We start from the raw sequence: 23,375 nt of genomic DNA, 5'->3' as shown, positions 1-23,375 counted from the left end.
AGCCCTCTGACAGTGTCCCAGTCGGTCCTTTCCCCACTTCCAGGGGAGCGAGAGTCCTTAGTCCAAACACTTGTCTCAGTGACAAACTGCAGTCCCAATTCTAGCTGCTCATCTCAGTGAGAAACTGGAGTCCATTCACTGGCCATTCCCCTCAGTGGCAAGTGGGGGCAGAGTGGGGAACCCAGGCCCACCTGCTACTCCAGGTCCTGACCCAAGGACCCTATACCTGGCAGCCTCATACTGCCCCTCTAACTTTGCCATCTCCTTCCCTGGGCCACTTCCCTGAAGCCTTAGCACCTTCTCTGTCCTTGTATTAAGGCCTCAGTCTGGGAGCTGGCAGCATGAAGCTTTCTCCTGCTCTGCAGACCCAGCACTGCTCTGTCCATGGTGCTCCAGCCTTCTAAGCAGCCAGTCCTCCTCCCTCACACTTCAAGGAGTGACTGTTTCCTCCTCTGCTCAGCAGCCCCTTTTTATATGGGCCAGCCTGGCCCTGATTGGCTGTTCCAATAAAGATTCTCCTGATTGGCTGGCACTATAAGCCTTTTCCTCATTAGCTGCCTCCCGTGCAGCCGCCCCAGGGTGGCTTTAACCCCTTATCTACCAGTGAGGGACAGCCGCCCCATCACACTCCTTTAACAAGCTCTTTTGATTGAACTCCATAGCAAGTAACCCATAATAAATAAACATGCAGAGGCATGTACCATATTCATAAAAAAATATACAGGTAGTTTCCTTGTAGGCAACTGACAGCAGGGATCACTTTAAATTCTTTACAGAATTGTTGTGTTTATGGGAATTCTCTGATTAAGCATTGCCATTGCCATTGCCATTCCCTCTCTTTCCCTTTCACAAGTGGTATCACAGGGCTATTACAGCTGCAGGAGGAGAGCAGGCCCAAGATCTTCAGCAGTCCAGCAGCAGTGGGGGACGGGGCAATGATCTCCTGTCTGTAAGACTAGGGAACTTGTGCACTGCTAAGTTTTTGAGCCACAGTGATAGGTGTACCAGGCCCAGAGGCCCCATTCTGGAGGCCTTGCAGTCCTACTACATCCCATCCCAGAAAAGGGCAGTAGAGGAGAGTCCTCCAAGCTACCTAGAGCGGCTGTGTGGGACTCAGCCAACCGACTGCAAGGAGCAGCCAATGAGAGCCCAGCAGACTCTCATAAAAGGAGCTGTAGGGCCAGAGTGAGTTGTCTGTTGGCAGGAACTGGAGGAGCAAGGAAGGTGCTCCTGGCTGGCTGCTGGGACTCAAAGAAGACAAAGGCTGTGGGGAATTGGTTAAAGGAAACATAGTTAAAGCAATGTGGTATATGGCTGCTACTTAGAGGTTCTCTGGGTTGGGATCTGGAGTACTGGATGGGCCTGGGTCACCTCCATAAGCCTGGAGGTGTTTGTGTGAGGTGAGTGCACCCCATTACAGCCAGTATAAAAAAGTGATAGAAAAAGTATGATAAGGAGGGAGTGGATACAGTAGAGAGCTCTCTGAAAAGACCCATTTGAATATAAATGAACACAGTAAACTGGAGCTGAGGTCCATTCAATGTGCTACATGGCTTGGAAAGCCTATCTTTGTAGAGTACCTCTAACTCTCTGACGAAGACATTTGCTATGCATTGACTTCAGGAATTCTCTCTGGGCGCAAATTTAGCGACTACAACTTTTATGACCTTCTGAGTCTGACAGTCATTTATTTGCTGAATCACTCAATGCTCTTTATCTGAGGCCTCCTAATTGAGTATTTCCACTTTCTGGTTTGGGAATGGTTTGTTAGAAAAGATTTACCAGTGCTCAGAATGCTATAGGGTAGAATCAAAGCTGTACCACAGTCTGAGAACATTTCTGAAAAGATCACTGCCTTGTAAACTATTGGTGACTTGAACCCAACAAGGAAAGAATATCCTTTTTATTCAAGTCTACATCTTTGCTAGAATCCTTATAGTTCTCTGACCTAAGTACTGGTCTAAGCTGTAAATTGCTTATCTTTTGTCTATTGGCCCTTCTGTATACATGCTCAGATAGTACTCTGCACTGTACTAGCAAAATGCCAATAAATAAATTAGAAAATAAATAAGTATTTTGGAGAATAGTCAAATATACATCCAGGAAATGAACAGCTACACAGTAAGAAAACCATTCTAATGGAAATTCCTTGAATATAGGCTTAAAAATATAGAATTCTTTAAGAATGCCTGACCAAACATACTTTGAACTGCATGTGTGTTAACAACCACATAACATATACAGCTAGTGTGTGTTTAAAATAAAGTAAAATAAACACTTATTTTGATGGAGCATCTTTACTTAAAATGGAATCTAAAGAGCCTAAAACATCAGAAACTCTTCAGAGTTACTATTGGAAATGGAAGAAGTTCAGGTTCTCTGAGAGCTTATAGTTAATACCAGAGCATAGATTTTTTTTTTTTTTTTTTTTTTGGTACTATGCTTCCCTAATGCTGTTCAAATTTGGTAACAAAGCATGTTGTGTATTGGTCTGATTAAGCTACCCTTTTAAATCTTGACATGTACACTGACTAGACATTGTCCAGGATTTTCCATTGGCATGCTTTTTTGATTAAAAGTCCACAAAGTCAAAATTGTCCATGGGAAAATTTCAATTTTGCTGAAGTTTTCCAACTTTCCATTGGGAAAAGCTAAATGAAATATTTCTTTTTGGTTCAATTCAACCTAAATGAATATATTTTAGTTTGCTGAACTGACCCAAAGCATTTAGTTTCAAGTCAGTTCAACATTAAATTGCATTTCCCTACAGAGAAGCATTGAGTCATGGGAGTTGTAGTTTGGGTGCCTGATGCCCCCATTCTATCTTCTGGGCTAGGATCTCTGGCCAGACTACAGGTCCCATGATGCAATATGGTATCACCTCCAACTCAAGTAGTTCATCAAACTCACATGGCTGTGGGTGAATCATAGGAGATATAGTCCAGTCAGGGAGCCTAGCCCCTTAGGGAAGAATGGTGTGATCAGACTTGAACTACATAGGGAAATGGAGTTTAAAGTAAACTAATTTTGAATGAAGCATTTTGGGTCAGCTGAACAAATCAAAACAAAAAAAAATATTTGGGAGTATGCTGAACTGAAATGTTTCTGAACTGAGATTTTTCAGAATGTTTTGTTCCATGAAAAATTTCAACTTTTCATCCCAATTTGTGACAAAAGCCAATACTGAAATATCAGAATTTCCCGCAAGGTGGAAAATCCATTTTTTTTCTCTTTTCTAATTGACAATAATAAAGGACAACTTACAACAGTGAGCAATCAAAGTAAGAAAAATATTACACCAGCTTATAACCAATTCTGTGAAAAATATCAAGTCTGAGATTATATCAGCAATAGGCACTCTTCATAATGGCAAACCACTGGCTCATACCTCACTAGGACTGGACAGAAAACTATTAGTCCTTTAGAGAACAAAGTGAACTCTGAAGAACTTCAGAGAGACCTAAAATAAGTAGGTGAGTGGGCAACATGATGACAAATGAAATTCAATGTTGATAAATGCATACACCTTACAGGGTTCTAAATTAACTGTACCAACTCAGGAAAGGGACCACCTGCGTGTCACTATAAATAGTTCAGTCAAGACCTCTGTTCAGTGTAAACTTGCAATCAAAAAGGCAAACAACACATGAGGCTGTATAAGGAACTGGGTGGTTGATAATACAAAGAATATAATAATGCCTTTATAGAAATAAATGGTACAGCCTCATCTGGAATATTGTGTGCCATATTTGTCACCCCATCTCAAAAAGGATATTGCAGAAAAAGTGGGGGGTAGGAGAAAGGTGACAAGAATGATCAAAGACACAGAGAAACTCATATTAAGAGAGAGTGAAAATATTGAGAAGTTTTACCTTAGAAAGGAGATGAATAAGAGAGGAGACAATAAAAGTATATAAAACAGCCAGCAGCCTAGAAAAGATAGATTCGGAGCTTCTCCCTGTCTCAGAACAAAAGAACAAAGGGATATTCCAAGAAATTAAAAGGTGGGAAATTCAAAACCAGTAAAAGGAAATCCTTTTTCACACATCATATAATTAGACTGTGGTACTCACTGCCACTGGACATCATGAAGCCCAAGAACTTAGATTTTAAAAGAGCTCAAACGTTTATATGGCTATTAGGAATATCAAGAGTTAGCCTAACTAATGATAACAAAAAATGTAGAAGGCTTTTAAAACCTCCTGCCATTAGAAACCAGGCAAATTGGTGGAAGGCAAATTACCACACACCTGTCTACTGTGAGGTTCTTACACTCACCTTTCTCTGAAGTAACTTGTACTGGACTAGACGGACCTTAGGTCTGATCCAGTAAAGCAATTCTTATGTTCCTAAACCTTTACTAGCGCCACTACAGACATTTCAGAATTCCTTGAAACTGGAAATCTATCCAAATACAAATACAAGCTGCAAGATCACCATCATGCTGATCCTGCAGAGAGGAGAAGATTGAGAAGTTTGCAAATTTTGTCTTCCAACATGCTTTCAAAATTCAATATTAATGTTTTGGCCAAAGTACTTGCTAACTGATTAGCCCTGATGCTTTTTATATATATAAACCAGTTGGGAACCCTCTCAGGAACATCAACAAGCAGCAATAATAATAATACCTATCTCTTATAGAGCACTTTTCATCATTAGTTCTCAAAGTGCTTTACAAAGGAGGTCAGTATCATAAGACAGATATATTATGTTCATATTAGATGAACATCAACTAGAATTCTCTAAACTTAACAGACTTCTGTCCCCTCTTGAGAGCCGCTTACTGTGCCATTTGGCAATTTTTATTGCAAGTCTTAGAAAAGGTAGGCAGTTTATCTCCTGATTAAAGATGTTTTACAATTCACTAAACAGTTTTCATATTTACATGACATACAATCAGAAAATTCTTTCCTTCAGTGGGAGACTAGGAAGGGCGGTCTTCTGTCTCTATGTTTTCATAAAGCCTCTAGTAACTGTGATGTGAAATTCACTATCTGCCTAATTTAGTTCCCACTGCAAGCAATGAAAAGTGTCCCGTTAACTTCAGTGGGAGTTGGATTAGGCCCTATTTCCAAAGTAAAGTAAGTCTTTAAGGTGCCACCAGACTCTTTGTTGTTTTTGTAGATACAGACTAACATGGCTACCCCCTGATACTATTAAAGTAAATGGATATGAACACAGAATGTAATCTGCAAATAGTGCTACTTTACCATTTTTAAATAAGCCAGCTACTCAGTTTCTTTTGAAACCTTACAGAGGATTATCAGGATTTAAAAGCAATATCAATAAATCTAAGACAATTTGCTTGGAACATTTAATTACATTTCACCTCCCACCAGATTTCCAGGCCAGCTGGTTATCTCAGGGCTTCAAATACCTCGGGATCCATCTTTTCCCCCTGAATTGTTCTCTATTAACTTTGCATGCCTGCGTCAAGATCCTGGAACCAACAATCCTAGGTGGCATAATCTTCTCTTAATTTATGGGCAGACCTAACCTAATAATAATGTCCATCCTCCCTCCAGATGCTTTATTTTTTACAAGTTCTTCCAGTACTGCTTCCAAGATGGTATAAGAAGGAACTCAGAAAGATCTGTTGGAATGTGGTCTGGCAGGGAAAAAACCTGGAACAGCTTGTTAAGATCACACAGAGCCAAAAGTAACAGGGAAATGAATCTACCTAATTGGAAATTCTACAACTGAGCAACATTATCTTGGGTGTGATATACATATATATGTACAGTCATATATATAAGAATGGCTCTACCATGAAGGAATTCCAGAAAAAAGACCTGGCAAAGCTTCAGTTGATCTTGTGCATTTTGTTTACTATAATGATACTTTTCATCCCCCTATAATTCAGGGTAACCCACTAACATACATTTTCCAGCAACATCACTAGCAACAATTCCTCAGGGTGAGATTGTTAGAATGTGGAATAGTCTCCTAAAGAAAGTGGTGGAACCTCATCACTTTTAAAATTTAAAATTAAACTTGGTAAAGCACTAGAAAACACGGGTGCTTCTGTACTGACAGGGAGAGGGACCAGATTAGTGGTCTCAAGATCTGTTGAGAGAATTCTGGCCTTTGAAATGACTGTATTGCAAAGAAAATTTGTCTCTATGAACTGAAAATGTGTTCCTTGAATCAGGCCCTGTTACTTTTAAACTGAAGTGTTTGAATGACTACAGACAGGGAATGGGGGAACTACTTGGCAGGCTGTGGGAGTTTCAGGGAGTGTATTGGCTTTCTATGTGCTTTAGGGAGCAGCTAGTGAAGCATGAGTCCCCTTCCTTTTACAGGGCAGCACTGGGGACGAGAAAAAGAAAAGATGAGAACCATTAGCTCCCTGATTCTCTGCCACAGTATAGGCTAGAGAAGCCTAGGGGCTTCTTTAACTTGTGCCAGCTGGCTGTGGTCCCCAAGGGAGAATATGCCAACTGAGTATAGCAAGAGTTCAACAAATTCCAGCTACTCTCCCTCTATCATTCCAAGATGCCTTATTTGTGAGGGTCTGTGGAGATGGAGGCATACAAGCTAGATGCTAGCTCTACACCATGTCAGCGGAATCTCCAGTAGGGGGCTTGTGGGTGGTTTGCACTGCCTTTGTTCTGCCTAAGTAAAGTGACTGGAACAGGCAGATGCCTGCAGCCCTTTGAAATAATATGTTTGGCCTTTGGTCTGGAATGATTGGACACCCCTAGTTTGGATAATCTAAGAAGTCTTTTCCATCTGTATTTTATCTCGTATTCATCTATAACTTTATATTTCTGTCCTTCCTTTGAAGCATCTCATAAATTCATAGACTTTAAGGGCAGAAGGGACCATCATGATCATCTAGTCTGACCTCCTGCACATTGCAGACCACAGAATTTCACCCACCCATGCCAGTAATAGATCCCTAACCTCTGGCTGAGTTACTTAACTCCTCAAATCATGATTTAAAGCCTTCAAGTTACAAAGAATCCACCATTTACTCTAGTTTAAACTTGCAGATGACCTGTGCCCCAGGCTGCAGAAAAAGGTAAAAGAAAAACCAATCTGACCCGAGGGAAAATTCCTTCCTGACCCCAAATATGGCAGTCAGGTGGACCTGGGGCATTTCAGCAAGACCCAGTAGCCAGATCCTGGGAAAGAATATTCTGTGTAGTAACTCAGAGCCCTCCCCATCTAGCGTCCTATCACCGGCCATCAGTGATACTTCCCTATTATCTGTACTTCAAGTAAAGATATGATTTTGAAACAGCAACACACAGTGTAGAGAAGTGATTGGTTCTTTCAGAAGTGTAGATGGTCAGAAGAGTCTCTAGAAAACACTACACTCTTAGGCAAGTAGCAAGGAGTACACTACTTGAAAATTAACACACAGCTATTTGTTGCGGAAAACATACCTCTGTGGACCACCTGGAAGTGTTCGGAGGGATTCTGGGGATCCACAAATGTTGTTTCTACAGTAGTCTCAGAGATGTGCACCATTTATCTGTCGTGACTGATAATTGCACTAATCGCTGTAAGTCCACCTGTCTCTGTCTATGGCTTGGTCCACACTGGGGTGGGGGGTCGATCTAGGAAACGCAACTTCAGCTACGAGAATAGCATAGCTGAAGTCGACGTTTCCTAGATCGAACTAAGTTTACTTACTGCGGGTCCACACGGCACAGGCAAGCTCCTCCGTCGACAGCGCTTCCTCCTCTCGGCGAGCAGGAGTTCCGCAGTCGACGGGGGAGCGCTTCTGGGATTGATTTATCACGTCCAGATGAGACGTGATAAATCGATCCCAGAAGATCGATCTCTACCCGCCGAATCAGGCGGGTAGTGTGGACCTAGCCTGTGTGAGAAGGAGGAAAAAGATGAACATGGCAAATGGGATATGCTGGGAATGCAGAGATTGTCAACCATCCTTGTTTGGAGGGCACCAACATTTTACCCACCGAGGCCTTGACAACTATAATAACTGATCCAAAATACCATTAAAATCCTAATTGCACATTATGATAGACCATGCACTTTTGACTCCAGAGTCTAATTTATTGAAAACGTTTACCATATTTATGGCTAGAGAATGTCAGATGTGCTCTTTTGCAAAGATGCAGTTTCTTAACTGGTTTACTAACATCGTTTTGTTATTCCTACTTAGGGGATTTAGGGAAAACACAGTTCCTCACATAGTTACCATGAAGGCCTAATGTTCATAAATGCCAGGTTGTCAGTCTCATCAGGTCTAAGCAACCGAAATAGAAGGTGCTTTTTAATGCTACCCCAGAGTCAATTAAAATACAGTAATGCTGACATCTGCAGAATACAGAATGATCAAAGTAAAGAATGCCCATACAGCTTCTGACATAAAAACAGTGTGTTTGGCGGCAGAGTGACACAGTGTAACAGGTCAGGTAATTATGAGAAAATCTATGATGTATCTGTTGCAATTGCTTAGCTTCTTCCCATTATCAGAGCCATCAAACAGAACAGCGCTCTCACTTCTCCTGATGGATCGTAAAGCTAGTGACACCCTCGCTCTCCTGATACAGATGGCATCTCAGGAGCGGCTGAATTAATTTGACAGTAAATAGGTGATAGCAATTGCTGCTTCTCTTTTTTTTATTATTATTATTTTTTTTAATTGCACCAGGACAGCTTTTAGCACTTCTGGGAATAGCTCAGAAAGCCACTGCCATGATTAGCAATATACCTTCCTCTCCCATAAACCCCCTCCAATGCTTTGCTGCTGTTTTTATTTACATGATAATTGCTCAATGGCAACAAAATTTTATCTCTCCTTCCCCCTCCTCCCTCCACGAACCCTCTGTCTGAACCATGTGCATTAATTATGATGATTAAGGAATTCTCTGATTTTTTTGCCTTGATGTGTTTATTAAATTAATGAAGGAATCTGACACATGGGTTTGTATGCTTAGGGTACAGTTACACTAAAGCCATGGATATATTTTAGATGGCTGCATATTTTCTGCCTCAGTAGCATTATAATTGGCTTAATGGATTTTCAGTTATGTGCATTGGCTTTTTCCCCTCTCTAAAGCAGACTAATTACAGCTTTTTACATTAAATTCTAATAGATTTCAATTTATCTCCTCTAAATTATCACAATAATTACAGTAATAAATTAGGCATGTAGATGCCATTAATCTAAACAATCTGAATTGGGTATCATAGCAGCGCAGCACAGACTGCTTCCTAAATGTGTATTCAAATATATGCTTAATTGTACAACCATTATGTGGGTGGGTCTGATTTCCCAACAAACTGCAAAACACAGAAGGCGGGATGGGGCGGTCGGGGAAAGTCAGGAGAAGCGAAAAAAGATGAAATTGGAGGAAATACTGCAGAAAATTAACAATGTCCAAATAATGATTTCATGCAGAAACATACCTGATGCTTCCTCCCAGCCCACAGACTCCTTTGCTAATCTCTGACCCCCTTTTCCCTCATACAGATATATATATTGTAAGGTGTTTTCTCTGCTTAGAAAGAGCCCTAATGTCTCATTTTAACAATGTGGATAACAGTACCATTATACTTGAGAAGAGGAGAAGCACTTAGATAAATACCCTAATTAGCATTACCTATCTTGGATATTCCACAGATGCAAACATTTGGGTTCATAGATTTTGTATGACACTACACACACACACACACATCCCCTATAGATGTATATACTTCTCTGGTTTCTCAAACCGTGAAGGTGCATAGAGCCATGTATGGTAAACTTGTGTGAAGTTTTGGCTGCTTCCACTATAAACTTTAACAGAACAGACTGTTGCAAGTGTTCACAGTATTAGACAGGTGATGTTTGTAAAAACTTTCAAATTCCTGGACTGCAGTTACATAAAGTGTACTTAGAACACTAGTACTGTATATATATTACATAATATTTTAAAGCTTTACTGAACACAGAACATGAATATCTAATGTACAGTCTCAACTGAGCTTCCATATGCAGAGACACTTATTAGATTTCTGTTATGTTTCCTCTGGATGAAAAAAAAGTCACTGACTTCTTCTCCGGGTGACTGCATCATTTTTGTAAATTCAGGATCTTCTGTGAACTGGGAGGGCTTCAGATTGATAATGCTTAAAATAATGGCACATCGATTTGTGCTGCCTTACAACGGAATTCCTCTGGAAGGCTGCATGACCTCTCCATTAATATAAAATGAGCTCCTTGTGATACTTTAATGAATATGCAGAGTCCCCTCAGTGACATGAGTAACATTTGAAACCTTTATGCAATTTGAATGGGCATTCACCTAACCTAATCCTCAGAGCAGTTTCATTCATAGTAATATTTCCTGTAATCTGTTTACAAGGTTATGATTTTCTAACTGTTTCATACTTGCCACTTAACTCCAAACAAAGAAATGGCAGCATGCCAAGACAAATGATCCCCACAGTGCATGTGTTAGATTTGCTGTAAGCGTGCTGTTGTGTAGATACTACTTCCTGTGTGGAATACTGCAGCATTAGAGCAACCTCTGTCCTTTGTCTTGAGTTAGTGTAAAATTTTAATCTCTTAATGTTTCCTAGAATTAATTTATGTAGCATATCTCGTGGTTAAAGCTCAGGATTGGGTCTTGGGAAGTCTGCAACCTGTTCCTGTCTCTACCACAGACTCACCGTGGCCAGATCTACAAAGGGATTTAAGTGCATAAAGCTCAGATTTAGGCACCTAAGTCCCAGTTTTAGACACAACTGTGATCCACAAAACCACCGCTCAGCTGCTGCCTAACCCTGTAGGTGCCCAAGTGAGGCTTTGTGGATACTAGTGACTTTTCAAGGCACCTAAAAGTTAGAAGTTGCAATGCTAAGCATTTCAATGTGCCTAAGTCCCTTTGTGGATGCAGGCCTGTGTGAATTGCCCTGTGTCTCAGCTTCCTGAAATTTACTACCTCAAAGGAGTTATGAGGCTTAATTAATATTAATATATTGAAAAAAAACATTTGCCATCTTTGATTGCTGGATGACAGAGAAACGCAAAGCATTCTGATGTTTATATTAACTATGATTGTTAGTAAATGCACTTTGTCATTGTGATATTTGCATCTCTACAGTATTTGCATTTAGAAAAGATACTATGGCAAATAGTCAGCACAATGGCAAGAAATTATGGCAGCATGCTCAGGACATACCGATGCATTGTTGTTTGAAAAAAAAAAAAAAGTCTACCGTAAAAAATGTAGTCCTAAGATTATTTGGGAGGTAGTGTTTGACAATCTCACCTCTCGGGAAAAACAAATGAACAATCATGTGTGTGCCTCAAATTTAGGGCTATTGTTAATCAAAGTTTAGGGGACTTTGGATCAGGTCCTTGGAGAGCTGGCAGAAGAACTTGCAAAGGTTGCTTGGTTCTTGCATCTGGCACAGGGCTTAAAAGCCTTCTCAAACTGTTCCTCTTTGCATTTCCACACCCCAACACACAGCTAAAAAGAAACATCATGAAGAGGGTTTTCTAATCTACAGCATAGTATGTTACTTTGAATGTGTCACCCATTTTCTCCATTACCCATTTTACATAGTGTATAAGTACTTATTAATAAATGTGTGCCTAACAGGATCACAGAAAATGTGTGAATAGGGAGAACCAAGTTTCAGAGGGGAAGCCGTGTTAGTCTGAAGAAGGTGCATCTGAAGAAGTGAGGTTTTTACCCACGAAAGCTTACGCCCAAATAAATTTGTTAGTCTTTAAGGTGCCACCAGACTCCTTGTTGTTGTGTTAGTCTGTATCACTTAGTCCTTTCCCTATTCAGACCTGCTGTTCTCTGCTTCCTGGGAATGTATTCTACTTACAGACTGAGACTAGGACTGTTCCTCTTAGAAAAGAGATGAGTAAGGGGGGATCTGACAGAGATCTATAAAATCATGAATAATGTGGAGAAAGTGAATAAGGAAGTGTTATTTTCCCCACAACACAATAACCAGTGGTCACCCAATGAAATTAATAGGCAGCAAGTTTAAAACAAATATAAGGAATTACTTCTTCACACAACATGAGAACATAAGAATAGCCATATTGGGTCAGACCAATGGTCCACCTAGCCCAGTCTCCTATCTTCCTACAGTGGCCAATGCCAAGTGCTTCAGAGGGAATGAACAGAACATGCAATCATTGATTGTTCCATTTTCTGTCATCCATTCCCAGCTTCTGGCAGTCCGAGTTTAGGAACACCCGGAGCATGGGGTTGCATCCCTGACCATCTTTGTTAATAGCCATTGATTGATCTATCCTCTCTGAACTTATCTAATTCTTTTTTGAAACCTGTTAGAGTTTTGGCCTTCACAACATCCTCTGGCAATGTGTTCCACAGGTTGACTGTGTGTTGTGTGAAGAAGTACTTCTTTTTGTTTGTTTTAAACCTGCTGCCTAATAATGTCATTAGGTAACCCCTAGTTCTTGTGTTATGTGAAGGAGTAAATAACACTTCCTTATTCACTTTCTCCATACCATTCATGATTTTATAGACCTCTATTATATTCCTCCTTAGACTTCTCTTTGCAACACACACTCAACCTGTGGAACTCATTGCCAGGCGATGTTGTGAAGGCCAAAAGTATAACTGAATTCAAAAAAGGATTAGATAAGTTTATGGAGGGTAGGTCTATCAATGGCTATTAGTCAAAATGGTCAGGGACACAACTCCATGTTTTGGGTGTCCCTAAACCGCTAACTGCTAGAAGCTGGGACTGGACGACAAGGGATGGATCACAGAATAATTGCCCTGTTGTGTTGGTTCCCTCTGAAGCCTCTGGCACTGTCCATTGTCGAAAGACAAGATACTGGGCTAGATGGAGCATTGGTGTGACCAGTATAGCAATTCTAATTTTTTAATGTTCTTACATGTAGATAGCATCTACCTAAATTATTCCTCAAATGAATAATGGAATTTACTGCTCTCTCCAAGGTCTAAAAAAATGTACCATATAATAGCAGAACAAGAGGAGGAAAATTAAAGCATTTTCTAATAATGATTAAGTGTGATGATAATATATAGCTGGGTTTTTTGCTTCTCCGTCCTAAATTTGCATTAGCCATCCTTCATTTATGTGGTGACATTTTTAGATTGTTTATAGCCAATGGACAGCGGGATGAAAGGCATAAGTGAAATAAGAGGGGAAAATTGCATAATTAACTTTCTAAATTAATTCATGACCCAGTTTAAGAGGACAAGGAGGGGGTTAGTAATTAATTAAGGTGGGGAACCCTGTGGGCCTGTGAGATTTGGAGAATTTTAACTTACCAGCCAGGTTAAAAGGCTTTCTAAGGGTATACTCAGCCCTTACTGAATCTGGAGTGTAACTGATAATCAAAGGCAAAAAAAACCCAAGAAAACATTGTAAATGGATTTCAGAAAAAAAAATCTCAAAAGCAGAAATTTAATTAGGAGGAATCCTAATGAATGCTTCCTCAGGATGCTAGAAAGGATAAACAATGAAGGCCAGATCCTCAGCTGTTGTAAATCCATATAGCTCTGTGGACTTCAATGAAGTTATGCTGATAAACACAGTCGGTGGGTCTGGGCCTGAATATTTAAAATAATATTACTTAGGCCCTATGAACTTCATAAAAATCAAATGATTATTAATTATTATTATTGTAATAAAGTTATATAAATAGAATGTTCCACTCTATAGAAACACTCTAATTGGAATTAGAAATTAGATATTGCCTTTCCTACCCATGGAGATATGGATAGACATGGCTCATATTTCAGTCTCCAGAAAATCACTTGATGATGTTCACATGGAGCTCCCAACATTCCTTGTGTGCATATTAGCGTAAAGCAGCATTTGGAATGTGTTTGTCTATATTTGAGTCCTTCTTAAAGACCCATTTCAGCTATAGTGGGTGCTCAGAGACTACAGAGAGGGGTGCAGAGTAAGAACCCAAGAGAACAGAATAAAATAGACTTACTGACTTGTTTAAAAAAAAACTTTGCTTGTTGTTCCCTTTCTTCTAGCCTCAGTCTATTTGTTTCTCTGTCCTTAGACTGTCAAATTGTGATGGTTAGGAACCATTTCTTCATGACTGTCTGGAAAATCCCTAGCACATTGTGGCCACCACCATAAGCAAACAAATAAACAATAACCCTCATCATATGAATTTGTGAAATAGAATGTTGTTATTTCTCACTGGCAATATTGTGTTTGAAGTGGAGCACATGGCTCACTGTTTTATTTAGTCAGTTCCACATTTGGATCATCTGTTGCTAGATATCAAGATTAATAGATTTCAGCTGACTTTTAATGCCACCTTCTTTTTGCAGCTGGTATTGGCTCTGTGTCTCTGTCTCTCCAGCATTTGGCAAAGTCTCAATCAGAGTTCAAACACAGTCACATTGGCTGTAATTATGCAGACAATCTTTACTTTTTCCCAGTTGCCCTCCTTGGAATATCAAAGATTTTAAAAAAACAAAACAAAAAAAACCAAAAATGTCAGAAGAAAGGAAGTGAAAGTGGTACTACAAACTGTTAGAAAATTAAGGGAAAATGAAAATTCTGATCACTGGAGACAGGCTTCTGCTAATGGAATTTGGGTCTTTTTTTTTTTTTTTAAAGTCACGCTAGCTGCGTTCTATTAATGTTCCCTTCGGCAAGTAGCAATCTTCATTGCTTTATGCTCCTTTTTTTCTTTATCATACTGCAGCATTTTGGTGTTAGAATTTTAAAATTAAATGTTCTTATTGTGCAGGCAGGATGTCCAGTTTTATTCTATCAAATGCCACAGAAACAAAGGGTACAATCCATTTTTCCTGATAGAAGCCAACAGTTCGTAAGAGGTTTGAGATGAGTGTGAGGATACAATTTGCCTAGAGAGTGCCTGAGGATCAAGACAACCTGACTTTCTACGGAATGAGTCTGTCAGCTGGCATCTTGCAGTAATTGCTTCCCATGGCAGGACCTTACCAGCCGAGGGAGGACTGCTCTCGTCAACCCAAGAATCAATTTCTACAGGAGCAGAATGATAATTGTTTGCTAAGGCTTGGGGAACTTGTTGCCAAGTCTGAAATGGGGGCTGGAGCTATGATTGGCACTCATTAACCTGGGATTTGGGTTTGATCATTTACCTTATTCAAAGGAAGGTTGGGGGGAAGCTCTTTTGTTTGGAGGAAACAAATGAGATCAACTACAGAATGGGAATCTGGATGTCAAGCCTGAAACCAAATAGCTAGCTTTATTCACTCAAATGGGACCAAATAGCATGCAATGTGAGGTGAGTTGAATGTTTTCCTTCAAGTATAAATAAATATCTGTTTGGAATTTTGTTCTGAAAGATACTATAGTATGTTTGGTTTGTTCATTATGGTAACTAGATCATCACACTGACACCCTGAAGTTGTATCGCTCAGCTACATGAACAAAGAAAGAACTAAAAGACATGTCACAAATACAGAAGACTAATTTTAGGCTGCCATACACATAAAACAAGCTTTAACTTTCATATACCTTTATTGTCTATACTTGTAAATCCAGTCCACTACAAATATTTACTATGTCTGAGCATGGTCGTCTACAATCATATCATCTGCCAGTGCTGAGCACACTGGTCTAACTAACCCCAAAACTATGTTCAGTCCAGGATCAGTTAATGTGATTGTTAACAATCCTGTTCAGATTTCACCTTCCTCACAGCAGGTTCAGGGAGGGCATGTTATGGTGAGAAGGAAAGGGGGTTAGGCTGTATGTCGCCACACATTATGTGAGTGTGGGGCGGATGTCAACTGCAGGTACTCCATAGGGAAGGCATCCAGTGACCAGATAATGGCTTGGTAAAGGACTTTAAAATGAGGTGTTGGTTAAAGGAACAGAATGGGGGGGGGAGGTTTGGGGCTCCTATGAATGATACAGCAGAGAGCCAACCCCCCTTTCTTCTAGCGCACCTTAACCGTCCTATGGGGGGGGGGGACATGGATGTTAAGATCCAGCCATGGGTTGGCTGGGAGACCTGGATGGAAAATGAAGGGGGACTGGCAGAAACCCCTACATAGTTATTGAATGAACATGGAGTTGCCTGCACTGTACACGTGTATCTGCTGGGTAGTCCCAGACATCTAATAATAAAGTTGCGGCCTGATTAAATGCATATCAAGTGTCTCCTGTCCTTCTTTCGGTAGAGCCGGATACTTACATAGTAGCTTTTTGAGAGTTTTTTTTCGATATTAGGATAGTTTTTAATTTGATCAGGTTGCGATTCATGAGGAATTTTGAGTTCAGAAACAACAAGGAGTCTGGTGGCACCTTAAAGACTAACAGATTTATTTGGGCATAAGCTTTCGTGGGTAAAAACCTCACTTCTTCGGATGCATAGAGTGAAAGTTGGTAACTTTCACTCTATGCATCCGAAGAAGTGAGAAGTTACCAACTTTCACTCTATGCATCCGAAGAAGTGAGGTTTTTACCCACGAAAGCTTATGCCCAAATAAATCTGTTAGTCTTTAAGGTGCCACCAGACTCCTTGTTGTTTTTGTAGATACAGACTAACACGGCTACCCCCTGATATTTGAATTCAGACTGATTCATTGAGATAAATCACATGATGGAAGTCCTGTGGAACTTGTCCCATTTCCTGTGCGCAGTGGTGGCTTGACACTCCAATGGTGGATGAGGCACATGCATTTAGGGAGATACATTAGCTAGTCAACTCAGCTAAGCAGAAGGCAGTTTTACTTGCTTTCTAGAGAAAGAGGCTGCATTTACTTGACCTCTGAAAATTCAGCTTAAAAATAATTGTACTAGCCCCCTTGTCCTTCTGCGTCTGATAGGCAGTGGCCAATTATACCACCAGTTTTTTGGAATTCCCCAGTTATCATGCACTGCTTCATTATTTATGTTTGAGCTCATGTGATAATTATATCTCAATTTGATATTATGGAAATTAATTTCCTCTTCTAAACATTCTATTGTTGCATCAGAACTGCATCTTAGTCCCAACTCCAGTGATGCAGCAAGTTAGCATGAATGGACATGAAGTCACTGAACCCAAGGCTTGCCTATGGGCTCAATAAGCTTCAATCATGAAACCCAGCTTTGTTAGAATGGTTAACCTTTCTGAGTGTCACATCCAGCAAATCCATTTAAATGAATCTCACACCAAAAAAATCATAGCCCCCTTGCTAGCCAGTCCGGGAAAGAGTCACACATCTTAAACCAAAAGTTCATATTCTTTAAGGAAGAAGGCTTTCAGTCTAAATCATACTGTCTGTCCTCTCAATATATGGACAACCAAATGATGCAATGGTTTTTAAACAAACAATACTTTCTTATGTATTTATCCATATGTCATTTTCTACTCCCTCTCGTTAGATCAATATGTTACTTCACAAGGGATACTGAAGATGAATGACTGTTATTCCTTACTGTGGCAAGAAAGACACACTTGAATTCTTCTCAACATGCATTCAATGCTTCAGATAGTTTATATCAAGCAATTTATGCAAAGTTTCCTTTCAGTTTGAGAGATGTATTTGATACTTAGTGCACTAGACCCAACATTTTCAAACTTGGATCCTTGAAGCTAGGTACTGAAAACCATATATAGATGCCTAAATGATTATCTTCAAAGACAGTGTGCACCTGCAGCTCCTACTGAAGTCCAGTGCCTAAGCAGGGATTCAGGCACCTAACTGTAGGATCTAGACCCACAAAGAGATTTAGGCATCTAAATCCACAAAAAAATTGATGACTTTAGGGGCCTAAGTCCACAATTTAGATCCTCAAAACCACCACTCAGCTGTTGCCTACCCTGCAGTTGCCTGAATTCCTTAGACAACTAAGTTTCCAACAGTACAGTCACCATGGCACCTGAAAATCTGCCTTGTCAAAGCCCCAGTGAGCTCCTTAAACTAGGCATTCTCCTGCCTATCTCTCCTGCAGGTCCTAATCCAGGAGGCATTCTCAGAGGCTGCCTAATGGGCAGGAGGAGGAGGTGGTTCTATTTATACAATTGTAAAGAAAGAAAATGTTCTCATGGAATGCAAACTTCTGCCAGCTGAAAAAAATGTTTAACCCCCAGAAAATCAGTGCTATCTTACTCCTCGTGGACAAGAGTGTGCAGGGCAAGAGGAAAGGGTATATGGATGTATATCATCCTTCACTGCAGCCCGTTAAATGGATCAATTTCTGTAGGATATCACTATGACCAAATTCCCCTGAGCTACAGGAGACACTGTATCTACACTAGCATGACATATGGGTTAAAGTCACAATTTAGCCTCAATTTAACAGCATATAGGTCAACATTTTCAAATTTGGGAACCTCCCTACTTAGTATGCTGGCTTTTGCAAATCCCATTCTTGGGTCAAACTCTCCTCATGCATTGTATGCATAACTGGGTGCATAACTCAGGGCTGTGGATTTCCCTAGGTGGCAGGGCACCTGAAGTTAGGCACTGCAATAGTGATTCTAAAGTGACCTTTGTGAACCAAACCAAATAGTTATGCGAGAGCTTATTTATGTTTCCAAAGTTTGCCTATGTGACTATGAATAGTTAACCTAATTGAATTACCTGCCATAGCTAATTTCTGTCTTGTCATTCTCACTGATACCTATCCCCATTGGTATAAGCCATCAGCAGGGTAATATTGTAAGGACTGTAAAATAAAATAATATAGGAAGGACCAGGCATATAATTATTTGTAAATGGCAATGGTCATCAAGAATTTTCTGGATAAAAAACAGTCTCCAGAGCTTCCGCTTTCAGGCTGCTTACTATCAATTAGATTCTGCTCCTGTTATTTAAATTGAACAGTACCTTAATCTTGAGTACTCCTGTTCAGAGCAAAGTACTATTCATTCTGAGTAACAGGAACAGAATCAGATCCTGCGTGACTAATTACATTCGCATAACAAGCATGCTGAAAGCTATGGAGTAATACTACATCTAGCCACTTTCCCCCCACCCCCATCATTTGCGTAGGGCCTCTGGCTCTGTGACATCTACACAGCCTGCACCTGGCCCACCCCCAACATCACCTCTAGTCCAACCCATGTTTGCCACACGGAGGGTGTGGCAGCTCTTCTGTAAGGCTATTGTATCAGTGTTTCCCCATCCCAAAGCATAAGTGATGCAGAGCCCTGCACCCCTTGGCCTTCCACATTGGGGTGAAATCACCCACCGTGTGTTCCCCAGGATTAGTCAGAAAAAATGTTGTATTTCATTTTTAAAAAACAAAAAGTCAGACACTTCGGATACAAAGTATGTGAAGAATATTTAAATGTTTGGGAAAGGTTTATTCCAGTCTATTTCACTGGAAGGCTGCCAGAGGCAGCTTGGAGCCTGTGGGGGGAAAGTGTTTATTGTGGTCAGTGTGGTAGTATCAGAGGCAGCAGGAGCAGAGCAGGATGGAGCTGCAGCAGAAACAACTTGATTGTAGAAAGTGCAAAAGTCAAAATAATCAGCCTGTGAGAAGTCCAGAGTGAAACGGATACAGTTGGGCTTTGGAAAAACTGGGAGATAATTTAATGAGCTTAGTAGCTGTGAAACAATTTAGCTGTGGCATGGCCTTTGTGCCAGAAACATATAAAGAGGACATGGTGCCCCATCCGAACACCAAAATAGAGACTTAAAATTCTGACCTCTCTGTCTTCTCTTCTTATATCAAATCTGCATCGTGTGGCAAACCTCTTCATACAAACCATACGTGCCCTGCGAAATGGTCTTAATGCTGTTTTTCTGCTTCCTTGTAATTTCTTATTTTTTGTCTTATTTTCCTCTTTCACAATGGAAAAAAAAAAGGTTAGATTAGAAAACTTCAATTAAGCCTTTAAAAAGACCATCTGCTGAATGCTGACTGGGGTTTCATGTAAACAAAATGCCTGCGCTGGTTACAAACAAATGATCTTATCTATTGTATTGTGTTACAAATTAAAATTAGATTAAGCCACCTACATGGTACCTCCGCTGAATCTTAAATTTCTTATGGAAACTGAATGTTTGCTGCAAGTATTCATTCGGCCTGATGAGAGCCTCATTATTTTTGTACCAGCAGTACACACTGGGTATAGCATAATCAAAGCCTGGGGGTACGTATTAATTATCCTTTTGAATAGTGATGAAATTTTAAAAAGATCTCCTTTAGGCTCACATCATCAGCAGATGAAACAAAGCTTTGCACAGCTTGTGAGCAGTGGCTCACATGTGTTTTTACATCTGTTCAGGATATTTCAATTTGAAGCGCAACAAGCCAAGTCTGGGATTAAAGACCAGGATAAAAAAAAAATCTGCAACAACAAACAGGCCACACCCCTTCCCATCTAAAAGGGAGGGGGAAGGAGGGAGAATTAACTTGTTAAAAATGCACAACTCCAATGTTTTGTATTAGTGTTATTTAAAAGAGGGATTTAACATTTAAAGTCTGTCATGTTGTCTACATGCCAGGGCTGATTAACTGGTCACCTGTTATTGTTCCTTGATTGTTGCATATAGCAAGATTCCAGTTCTGAGCTATTAGCACTAGATGTGATCATGCTGGTGCACTGCTGTTTTCTTCTTTATTATACATCACATTAGAATTAAAGGGAAAGGAAGCTTAGCTCTTCTGAATTTGTGCAGATCAGTGTTTTTCCAGCTTACAACAAGAATGAACAAATGATTGGGAGAGAGCAGAGCCCCTTTGTCAATAGACTTTTATTATCCTCGCTGCATTATCTTACAATTACATGGTAATTGCTTTGAATGAATATGAATGCATCAAATACAAAATATTTTAGTTGGGCAATGTAGAAGCTGTGAGTGACAGAGAGCAGCAAAATGCATGATTTAACTCCTACTGCTGTGATGTGGAAAAAACCTAACTGTTCACTAAGGATGGAGATGTGTCAGCCTTATCTTTGAATTTCCTGTTTGTTTTGAGTGTGTAATACAATCATAGGGCCAAATTCTGCAATGGTAATGTAGACAAGTTCCACTGAAGGGAGCTTTGCCTCTATAAGGACTGCAGGATCAAACTGATAATATTTACATGTCTAAATGTCCATTTTTTTGTTTTCATTCCATTTCTTTCTCTCTCATTAGCACTTGAGAAAGGTGTAAATACCATTAGAGCCAAATTTTAATGAGGAATAAGTGGGTAGAATTAATGAAGTTGCATCTGCTTGCACTAGTCTGAATTTGGATCATAATATTTATCTATGATGTTAAAAGGTTCATTTACTTTTGGACAATACATAGGGCCAAATTCTACCCTTGCATGCACAGTTCTCAACAGAAGTCTCATGATTCTTTCCATGGAGTTAACACTATAAGTTAATTTTTACCCATTGACTTGAACAAAGGCTGTACACATATACATGAAGGTAAAATTTGCCTTAAAGACTGGAAAGAATACCTTTGAGCTCTTATGATATCAAAAGTATTTTAGCTATTTTTAAAAGGTGCACAGTAACACACAAACCACCAGGAGCCTGTAAATATATTATTTGAAATGTTCTTCAGTATGTTAGAATGTCTTGAAGCTGTGTAATATTTATAGATTTTTTTAAAGGCACAAATAAGTCACCTGGTGGATTGGGCAAAAAAGAACCATTGCACTCAGGAGGGTAAAAATATCTATATACATGATGCAAACAAACAAAAAGCATCTTATTTATAACTCAGTGGATCATTTCAATCCATCATGCTAATCTCTGTTAGTGTATATTATAAAATGAGCAGGACTAATGAAATCATTTGATTGGAATCGTAATCTCGTTCTCAGCTGTTGAAATACTGTGCCCTAAACTTAGGGCAAGGTGCTTTGGTGTGTGCATGGATCTCTTGTTAAAGTGAGTGGAAGCCTCACACGCATCTGAGGACAGAATTTTGCTCGCAGGTTGAAATCTCAGGGCTTTCTCCTGCTTCCATTGGAGTCACTGGTTGTTTTGCCTGAGTAAGGACTGAAGGGGGCAAGCCCATATTTAGTTATGGTGTATTTTTCATGCAGAGAATGAATACTGCTATTATTAAACATTAGCAATGCTAATAAGTGGAATAACATACTCCAAATTGTGTGGCTATAGTGAGAGAACAGCTGTTGGTGTTTTTGCCCAGGTGCTGCAAGTCCTATCATTTACTATTCTTCTTCTAAGATCCATAGCATGGGCCATACCAATATAAATAAGAATACATGATTAAAAATAGTTACTGCAGATTGGCTACTATCCATATGCTAACATGAATAAAAGCTAAACTATTTTTTTAAATGTAGCACAGCTTATATAAAGCCTGTTGAATCTGAATAATGAAACTTTTTCTGAGTTAGAAATGACAGTGTTAAAAACTGCTTTCCTGTAAAATAAAGTGACCAAAAGTATTTTTTTTTTCATATTTATAAAATAGTGCTTGCAGGCTGACACTTTGCATGCCAAGTTTCAGCCTAAAGCGAATTTTAACAGCTGACTTATAAACCCCTAAAAATAGGGTTTTGTAATGGAAGTGCTGACACAACTTTATCTATCACAGTGAGAATGGCACAGCTATAATTAAAAGCACATAGTGTACTTTGTCTTTGACTAACATAAATAGCTACCAGGATAGCTTGCAATACAGTTTCTTCATGTTACACTGACTGCAGGACAAGGATAAGCTAATTTTTATTTATGCCCACTGCTGTGAATTATTAAAAGTTAATGTGTCCATTAATTTCTCCACATACTTATATGCACACACCCCTAAAAATCACTACAAAGTGGTGGATGCAAACCAGCAATTGGAATAGACCATGACACTATTTTAGCACAATATTGAGGCAGAACAGGGTTGGTTTACCTATCCGAATGATAAATTAGAGGTTCGGTTGGCTCCAATTGAAATAAAAAAGTAATGCCCATTGACTAGTCAAAGTCTTTGGAGTAAAGAAGCCATAAAAGTGCAAAACACTGTTGTTGTTTTGCAGTGACAATTATTTTTTAATTATATTTTACTCAATAAGTGCTAGGTAATTAAACCAAAATGACTGATTTTGATTTCCCAACACATTTCTTCTTTCTTGTTTCTCCTTCCCTCCCCCATCTACTATGCTTATATGTCCCTAGCCTCTTCCCTGTGAGTTCACTTCTCCCTTCCTCTACCTCTCTCTACTTTGCAGGCCTCTCCCCATTTGTCTCCTTCCCCCTAAGTGCTTCCAGTATTTATCAGGGCTCGATTCTGTATTCCTTGCACATCTAAAATTCCCATTGAAATCATTGAGCATGTTGGGTACTCAGGGGAAGCAGCATCAGGCTTTTTGTGCCTGTCTCTAGTCTCCCTTTTCTGGGAGTCTTTGCAGGTATAAATTAGGTAGTAAAACAAATGTAAAATCCAAGGCCCTCATTCTGCAAACACTACATACATTAATAGCTTTACATGAGTTACTATTCACTTGCATAAGTGTTTGCAGGATCTGGCCCC

Source organism: Chrysemys picta, chromosome 1 (genome assembly GCF_011386835.1).
Source record: "Chrysemys picta bellii isolate R12L10 chromosome 1, ASM1138683v2, whole genome shotgun sequence".
NCBI classification, from domain to species: domain Eukaryota; kingdom Metazoa; phylum Chordata; order Testudines; family Emydidae; genus Chrysemys; species Chrysemys picta.
Note: the sequence above shows the minus strand (reverse complement) of the source record.